This window comes from Priapulus caudatus, unplaced genomic scaffold (assembly GCF_000485595.1).
Source record: "Priapulus caudatus unplaced genomic scaffold, Priapulus_caudatus-5.0.1 Scaffold3493, whole genome shotgun sequence".
In the NCBI taxonomy this organism is placed as follows: domain Eukaryota; kingdom Metazoa; phylum Priapulida; class Priapulimorpha; order Priapulimorphida; family Priapulidae; genus Priapulus; species Priapulus caudatus.
The window spans coordinates 1-8,989 of NW_014580554.1; the positions used below are offsets into that span (position 1 = coordinate 1).

The 8,989-nt window shown below is 46.7% G+C and overlaps 2 long non-coding RNA genes across 2 annotated transcripts; both read left to right on the forward strand.

The window, feature by feature from the left end:
- The first annotated feature begins 57 nt into the window (after positions 1–57).
- LOC106819465 lies at positions 58–968 on the forward strand. The gene is made up of 3 exons (XR_001395433.1): positions 58–79; positions 347–498; positions 947–968. It is a non-coding gene; the product is annotated as an uncharacterized LOC106819465 (long non-coding RNA).
- LOC106819464 lies at positions 966–1,459 on the forward strand. The gene is made up of 3 exons (XR_001395432.1): positions 966–989; positions 1,159–1,300; positions 1,414–1,459. It is a non-coding gene; the product is annotated as an uncharacterized LOC106819464 (long non-coding RNA).
- The last annotated feature ends 7,530 nt before the right edge of the window (positions 1,460–8,989 follow it).

Below are 8,989 nucleotides of genomic sequence, written 5' to 3' on the forward strand. Positions count from 1 at the left end.
TATAAATAGAGTAAGAGTAAATATTAAAATTGAGCCATCATTAGGTGATCGGTAATGTCCATGGACGTTACGTCGAAAGGTATGAGCGAGGGGGGAAGAAGGGGGAGAAGGACCCTATAATAATTTTATTAATTATAAAATATAATAATATAATATAGTCATTATAATAACTCTGCTCAGTTATTCAGACTTTTTTTAAATTGTTAAATTATTAAAATAAACAATTAAAATAAATAATAGAAATTTAATTAAATGATGGGCAAGCGCTCAGGAACCAATTGATCTGAATTCAATCGATCAAAAATCAATCAATCGATCAGTGATAAATAATGGTGCGTGGCTTCAGTTCTGGATGACGAGGAATCGGCGACTATCACGGCCGGCGCGATCGTCACGATGGAGGTGACGCTACGCCGACGCCACCTGGAGGAGCTGTTCTAGAAGGAACCCGATGTGCAGCACGTAGATGATGAGAAGGAAGAGATGGAGGAGGAGAAGGTAAACGAGGAGGAGGAGAAGGAGGAGGAGGAGAAGGTAAAGGAGGAGGAGGAGGAAAAGGAGGAGAAGGAAGAGGAGAAGATGGAGGAGATGGAGAGAGAGAAGGAGGAGGAGGTGATAAGGAGGATGACGAGATGGTGAGCTAGGAGGAGAAGGTGAGCTAGGAGATGGAGGTGGAGGAGGTGAGTGAGGAGAAAGAGATGTGAAGGTGAGGAGTGGGGTGAGCTTTAAGGAGGAGGAGGAGGTGAACGAGGTGAAGGAAGGGGAGACGTAGGAGGAGGAGAAGCATGGGCACACTAATAGTGATGAGTGGAAGGATGCAGAGGAGGAGGTGAGCGATCGTACCAGGAAGATGCTGCCAATGTTAATAACGTGAGAGAGAGAGAGAGAGAGAGAGGCAGATACAAAGAAGACTTCCTCACTCTCCGACGACCTTCCTTTCCATCAGCAGGCGGCAGCGGCGGCGGCGGATCCGATTCCTTTTCTACCAAGTACGCTAACCCATTTTTCCGATTTCCACATCGGATTCCGATTCCGTATCGAATTCCTTTTCTACCGAGCGCGTTAAACGCTCGCCAATTCCAACCCGAATTTGAATTACATAAATTCTGAACATTGCCTCGGTCGCCACGGTAACCGAACATCCTCTCGCGTTTCCAGGGAGACGCATCACGACAAGGACGGCAGCGAAGGGGAGGCTGAAGACGACGACTGGGACAGCTTCAACGTGAAGAAGCGCAAGGAGACGTTGGAGACGAAGTCGCGATGCTCACACAGCGTGCACTGTCCGCACTTCCCCGAGGTGAGGATCTCCTCCCCTTTCTCTTAGTATGAGGCGCCGCTCCCCATACTAACCCCCCTCCCTCTCTCTTTCCCCTTGGGTATTTTAATATCCTTTCTTCCTCCTTCCAGCAGGACAAGCAGGAGTGGTGGTGCCTGTACGTGGCGAACTGGCGGCACCCACCCCTACCCGCCCGCCACGATACTAACCCCCTCCCGCTCTCTCTCTCCCCTTGGGTATAATAATATCCTTTCTTCCTCCTTCCCGCAGGACAAGCAGGAGTGGTGGTGGCTGTACGTGGCAGACACCGCCCCCTACTAACCCTTTATTCCTCCTTCCGCCGCCTGTATCTGAACTTCTCTTCTCCTTCGCCGCAGGACAAGGCAGGATGTGGTGGCTGTACGTGGCAGAGCACCTGCATCGCTTTCTACTTGCCACGTCCACTAGAAAGAACAACATGCCTGCTCCCCCATATTATACCCTTTATTGCGCTCCTTCCCCCTGTATAACTCTCTCTCTCTCTCTGCTGGTGCAGGACTAGCAGGAAGTGGTGGTGCTGTACGTGGCGACGGCGTACGCGGCGCTGGTGCACCGGCGCAGCCATATAACCCTCTCCCATCTCCTCTCTCTGCAGACAAGCTAGCTAACGCTTCTCTCCCTCCTCTCCTCTGCAGGAACAAGCTACATAACCGCTCTCCCCCTCTCTCTCGCTTTTGCAAGAGAAAATAATTCAACTGCGGTGAAGATTATGGCCCTTTTTACCTTGGGGGCGGCGGGCCGTCGTACTCAGAAATACTTATTTTTACCGCGGTAGAAAAATTCAACCGCGGTTAAATTATAGCGCCTAGGCTGTAGGATGCAAATACTTGCTACTTCATCCTCTCCCGATCATTGCCCGTCCTTCCTTGTCCCTCGCCAGCCTCCTTTTTCCTTTTACCACGCCGCTCGCTATTTACCCCGCCGCCTTTCGCTCAGCCGTACGATCCCTCTCTTTCCAGCAAGCTATATTATGCAGTTTCTAAGTCGTACCGCACGCGCATGTAAGCGGTGCTCGCGCATGGCGCAATATCTCCGAGGAGCAAATTATTTGCTACAACATTATGCATTTAAATGAAGAGGAATTATCCTAGCATAGATTAATATCATAACATTCTATCAGTAGATCTCACATAAGAAATGGGAAGAAGACCTTGCATATAATGTAACCTCTGCATATACCTGTCACTCAATTAACCAGAGATCAAAGTGTCATATGGGCATTCCATTGTATGTAAATTAGCTGATAGCAGCGCCATATATTCGGCGCCATAAATATATATTCGGCGGGATAACCAGACCGGGATAACCAGAGCGGGAGAGATACGCTTTGTGAGTAACAGTTGTGAGCTGACGGCGTTATGACGTGCTGTCGTAACCGTTGCTGGTCGTTCTTAATGAACTCAGTTACTCTACGTTATACGAGAGACAATTTGTCGTCATTACCCTGCAGCGTCCTCATTAAGCTAGTGCCTACCTACGTCATTACACGGGAACACCACATTATTACAAAAGGAAGACAATAGCAGAATAGCAATTTTTTATTTAGGATTATTTTTAAATATATTATTAAATCGATATAATAGAGAGAGAGAAAGAGAGAGGGATACATACAGCGAGAAAGAGAGAGGAGAGTATGGTACAGAAAGAGAGAGATAGAGGGGTACGGAGAGAGAAAGAGAGAGAGAGGGGTACAGAGAGAGAAAGAGAGAAAGGAGAAGGATACAAACAGAAAAAGAGAGAGGGGTACAGAGAGAGAAACAGAGAGAGGGTGTCACGTTCAGTGATGTGTCTGGTGTTTGTGTTCTCTGCCAACCGGTGTCAGTACAGTACGACCACGAGAATATACGCCACTACACCATGTAGTCACGTTAATTGCATATCCATGTCTTCCTGCTTATGTTGTATCCAGCACAGTAAATAGAGAACGTTGCAATGGCTACGAGGATCCGTGTTTTCGAGTAAGACCATCAGCATCATCATCAACATTCGAAAAGCGGTAGGAAAACGAACTTTATTGCACAAACTTTGACAATCCGAAAATCATCATGGCGGCAATCCATCTCCCAAACTACCCAGAATTTGAGCTTGTACCTCGAGAAACTGCCCCTATACGGTTCGCAAAATACCTGCGACGTTTGAACAATATGTTTGAGGCCATGGCTATCGCAGATCCTAGCCGTAAGAAGGCAATGTCGCTGCATTATGTAGGCGAACAGGCGAGTTACGTGTTCGAAACCTTGACTGTCCCCCCTGTGAATCCTGATGATGGCACTGCAAGCGATGTGTACAAATGTGCAGTGAATGCCTTCAGCACGCACTTTCGACCTATAGGAGTGTGGATCATTTAGTCTATTTGCTTTGCAGTGAGGAAAAGCGAGTGAGCACTAAGCATGTTGTGTGAATTTATACCAGGCTTGTTTCCAGTCAAGCGTTGTTGATTTGCTGTATGCTACTAGAAATCAAATGCGCCAGTTGAATACAAGGGGTACGACAAACATGCCGCGCGCTCAGGGAAAGAAGCGAGCAGACACTGACCTTTGAGCAATTTGCTTAAACGTGCCGGTATCAATGGAAATGGCAGACGAGCACAGCCGTCATCAGTGGGAAATGACAGTGGGTTACATCCGGCAAGTGCATGCATTGAACAGTCGGACAAAACAAACACGCAATCTACTCGCATAGTGCCGTAGCGATGGGCATTAATTCGTGACAACGACCGGTTGTGGTGGGACCATAACACAGCAGAGGAGATGTCGCTGCGCAAAGGGATAGGATGTAGAGAATGCGGTGTGTGTTAAATCACTTCGGTAGTGTGCGGCAGCGCTCAAAACGCGGGCGCGACGATCATCGAGATTCGGCAAGCGATGGGATATCACCGTGGAAAGGAAGGTTTGTCAACGAAGTCATAATGATCAGTGCCTTAGAGGCATCACTAAGCACGTTCACCAACACCGACCGCCACTAATGTCAACGGCTGACCGATGATGGACGAGTAATCTTGGGCGATTACTTGCGAATCGATGATCGGATGGAGTCAGATTACGGAAAGACCGGTGATTCAACGTTCAGAATTTGGCAACACCAAGACCATTTTAGGCCGATTCAGCAGGAGCGATGTAACATTTCGATCTAATTTCAGCGAGATTTACCTTTATTTGTGCAGCCATAGGCAGCAACTCGCACATCGAAATATCAGATATGTCGTAATGTCCGTACAACGACGTCTCGTGATTCAAGGAAAATTTGAAGTTCTTGAGGTACGCAGGTGACCTAATGTATCATTTAAGGAGATCTAGTGGTCTGTGGACTAGTGGGTCGCTTCTAAGTTGGAAAACTCACAACAGCTACGTCTGGGGATCAAAGTCACGATTGCGATTGCTGAGAAACGAATGCTCTGATTTCTGTGTGACTGTTCCGTGACTCACGGTGGAATGGGGGCCTTATAAGGTATGTGAAACTGGTTAATAGTCATGTAGACCTCCAGCGTCGTTTCTCAGTAGTCCAACCACATCGGTCGCATTCATTTCATGGTCGTTCAACACGTCGAGGAAAATTGAAGGAACTCGAGGAATCGGATTCATCTGAGCGTTCAGTAAGGACGCACCTTGGATTTCACCGTAGTGATACGTTGTTCAAAACCAAAGAACCTGACGAAATCGGATATGTGTAACATGCGTTTCATGATCGCCGATCATGCGCGAGTGACATCATTACCGACCATCGTACGATCTAGTCGCTGAAGACTAAATGGCTGCACAAGTGTGCAGCAATTTAGAATCTGAAGCGGGTTAATCAGTTCTGCGTTTACACGCCTGGAACGCCCGAACCTGGTACGACGTTTCTGAAGCACTGTAGGTTGTTGCGGTTACAGGGTCTCACTGTCGGTGATGTCATGCGTTCGCGCAATATTTCAATAATTCGTAGGACGTGACCAAGGGAATGCAGGGCGTTAGTAACATTGTTCGACGAACTCTACGTTGGCGGTGTTGACACGTGAGAAACACGAATGTGTCGCTCTGAAACGGTGTGCATCAACGTGCTGACCGAGTCGAATCTTGACATTCATGTTCCGAAATTGGAGTCGGCATTCCGATCATGGTTGTTTCTTTGGCATCAATTCTCAGCGCTAAAGGAATTTTCAGCGGCGGACCAAAAAAGGTCGGCAGATTGAAGCAATCACGCAACGACTAGTGTAAGCTGAAGTCAAGAGTCTGTTTGAGGTTCCGCGTCATTTCTGCTCAGGATTTCATAAAGTCTTTGCGATCAATACAGGAACGCGTGCGGTCGTCTGAAGCGATGCTAAGGAATCTTCCTGGTGACCTGGGGGAAACGAAGAACTAATCCGCGATAGAAAGTACTCAAGCGTGCATTGTCCGAAAGCCACGCTAATTTAAGATCTATTTGATCAGATAAGAAACCATAGTTGTTTAGTGGCGGTTAAGCCCAGTTAGGATAGGTTCGTCTTTAACAGAAGAGATCAAGAAAAGCCGATGAGACAAATCGCTGATTACGCCAGCATCAGCTATCGAAGCGAATCGGCGTTTATCCGGAGATAGTATCATGAGCACTATCGAATAACTGGTCTCGATTCGAAGAAGGTTTATCACCTATATATCTTATTATGGGAAAGGAGTTTAGGATCGGATCAAAGACCGATAAACGTGGTTCTGCACTTGTTTCAAATACGGTCAAACGTCGGCAGGAGTCGAACGGTGGTTGATGGACCTACATCACTTATCGCTTTTACTGTAGAATACCGACAGGGACGAACTATCCAGACAGACTATGCATGCGTCATCGCATATCTGCCCAAAGTTGATATTGGAATTGATGACGAGCAAACTGCCTAAAAGTATGTTGCCTATGTCGGCACGAGAGCGCTTGTCCCAGATCAGTGCTTTGGCGAGATACGAGCTAGAACATGCTAATTACCCGACTGCTTCAGGCACAGGTAGAATAAAGTCGTGGTAATTGGGCGAAAACGGGCTGCAATTGGTAGTGTCATTATCTTAACCTTAAGTAACTTGTTAAACTGTTAAAGGTGAGCTAACGTGTACCGATACCCTAGTCTTGAAATCGAACCGCATCGTAGTACCGACTAGCCTTCAGGAAAGAACTGTGAACATCGCACATGAAGGACACCTCGGTATTGCTAAACCCAAGGGCCTATTGCGAGAGAAAGGGTGGTTCCCGCTTATGGACAGACTGGTTGAGCAGAAAGTCAGATCTTGTTTACCATGCCAAATCGCGACACCCATGGTAACACCTGAACCGCTGGAAATGTCACCGCTACCAGAAGGCCCATTCGAGAAGATAAGTGTAGACTTTCCCTATGCTAAAGGAGAAAATGTACTTCTTCTCGTTGATGAATACTCACGATTCCCATTTATCGAGCCAATCCGCTCCACTGCTGCTCAGTGTGTGATTTCGAAGCTCGACCAAATCTTCTCCACGTTTGGTACACCACAAACAGTCAAATCCGCGATAATGGGCCACCGTTTGATGGCCACGAGTTTGCGAAATTCTCTGAGACCGTTAGATTTGAGCACCGCAAAATTACACCGCTTTGGCCTCGCGCCAACGGTGAAGTGGAAAAAATGGTAGGATCGTTCAAGAAACATGTCAGGGTGTCAAAAGCTCGTGGAACAAATTGGCAGAAAGACCTGATATCGTGGTTAAGGGACTATAGAACCTCTCCTCATGACACAACCGGAGTTGCACCGGCAACCCTGTTCTTCAAGCGAGCAGTCCGCAACAAACTGCCACAAGTACCTCAAACGGATCTAGTCGCAGAAATAGTGCGCCAGCGCGACTCCCAGAAACAAGAGCCGCAGAGCGACTGGGCTCATCTGGGGTCTGTTGCTACGGTTATAAACGTAAAATTTCAGTTGTGCGTAGTGACACATTTGTTAGGCGCAGATATGCAGATACGCAGTTGCGCACTATCCCTCCCCATGCGATTTTGGTTTATTTTATTAAATGAAATTTGTGTTATAGATTCACAGCTATCTATTTTTATCTATGAATGAATATGATAATTGATTGGGGGATGAGGGTAAAGGATACTTGCATTTAAAGTCAGAATGGTGGGGACTGCTCGTGGCCCCCTCGCCTTGAAACCACCTACACGTCACTACACGTGGACGATGGCGCAGCGCGTTCCACAGCGTGTGAACATGCAAAATGCATCAGTCTGTGGCGTGTGGAAAATATCATACGTGTTTGATATTTTCTTCCACGTGTGGAAGATTGAACAGCGTCTGTGGAGTGGCTGTGTAAATTTCCACACCGTCTCTACACAGCTACACTTGAACGTGTTTTAACGTTGACATTTTGACGTTGTTTTTACGTTAGCCATGAAGTCTGGTAATGGTGCGGCGACAAACGCTCCTGCCAAGTGTGTCACGAGCTATTCTGAACTCTCAAGACTTGAAAGACGTTAAAGTGTGAGATAAACCGTGTACCGATACCCTAAGTCTTCGAAATCGAACCGCATCGTAGTACCGACTAGCCTTTCAGGAAAGAACTGTTTAACATCGCAACATGAAAGGAACACCTCGTATTGCTAAACCCAGATGGGCCTTATTGCGAGAGAAAAGGGTGGTTCCGCTTATGGACAGGTGGACTGGTGTGAGCAGAAAGTCCAGATCTTGTTTACCATGGGCCAAATCGCGAAACACCCATGGTAAACACCTGAACCGCTGGAATAATGTCACCGCTACCAGAAAGGCCCCATTCGAGAAGATAAGTGTACACTTTTCCCCAGGAATAAAATTTATCAATTAACTTTAATAGTAAGCAATTATTAACTTAATAATCAAGATCATTAAAAAGTAAGAGTTTCGAGTCAATTAAACTTAATGAATTTTATATCACTTGGCGCATTGATCATTGAAATTCCATCTGCCGAATGAAATCATGAACTTAAATAATCAAACTATTAAAGAGGCTTTAAGAATCACTGGAAGATAAGTGGAGGCGGAGGAACCGCGCCCCCCCCTTTTTCCCCCCCCCTTAACTTAATGTTAAAATCATTTATTTCAGTTGTGATCATCATCTTTGATTCACCAAGTTAATGCTCAAGACTATCAACCTGAAAAGGATCATACTACAACTTTTGATGGTTTAAACCTCTTAAGTCTGTTTTGATCATTATCTTTGAATTACTAAGTTAATGCTCAAAACCATTAGAGAACAGCCACCATCGGGATACGCAATTTTAATGATTAAAACCACAAACATCGACCCAGCTTGAAAAATTGAAAACTAAAAAATTAGATTTCGTACGAGGCCCAAGTTGTTGTCGTCGCTTTGGAGGGTCGCGTTTTCGGGCAAAGTGGATCATTACTTTGGGGGCCTATATTGGGTGTATCAATCTCCGGTTGGGGGAGCGGTTCACCGCATAAGGGTTTCCGCCGCAACACGCGTTTAGCGTACGGCTAGCCTAGCTAGCTAGCCTGGCGTTCCAAAAGGGGCGTGGCCTGTCAGCCACTCAGTTTGTGTCGCGTGCAGCGAATGGTAGCGAGGTTTTGGGAAGGAGCGTGTTTAGAACGGTCTGCATCTGTTTTGTCTTGCGTCCAGGCAGGCCGTTGAGGGCAGTACGGTGTTTGTGTTTGTGATGGGTTGCAGCCTCGTAATTATAACCGTGGCGTTCTGAGCCGTCATGGTGTG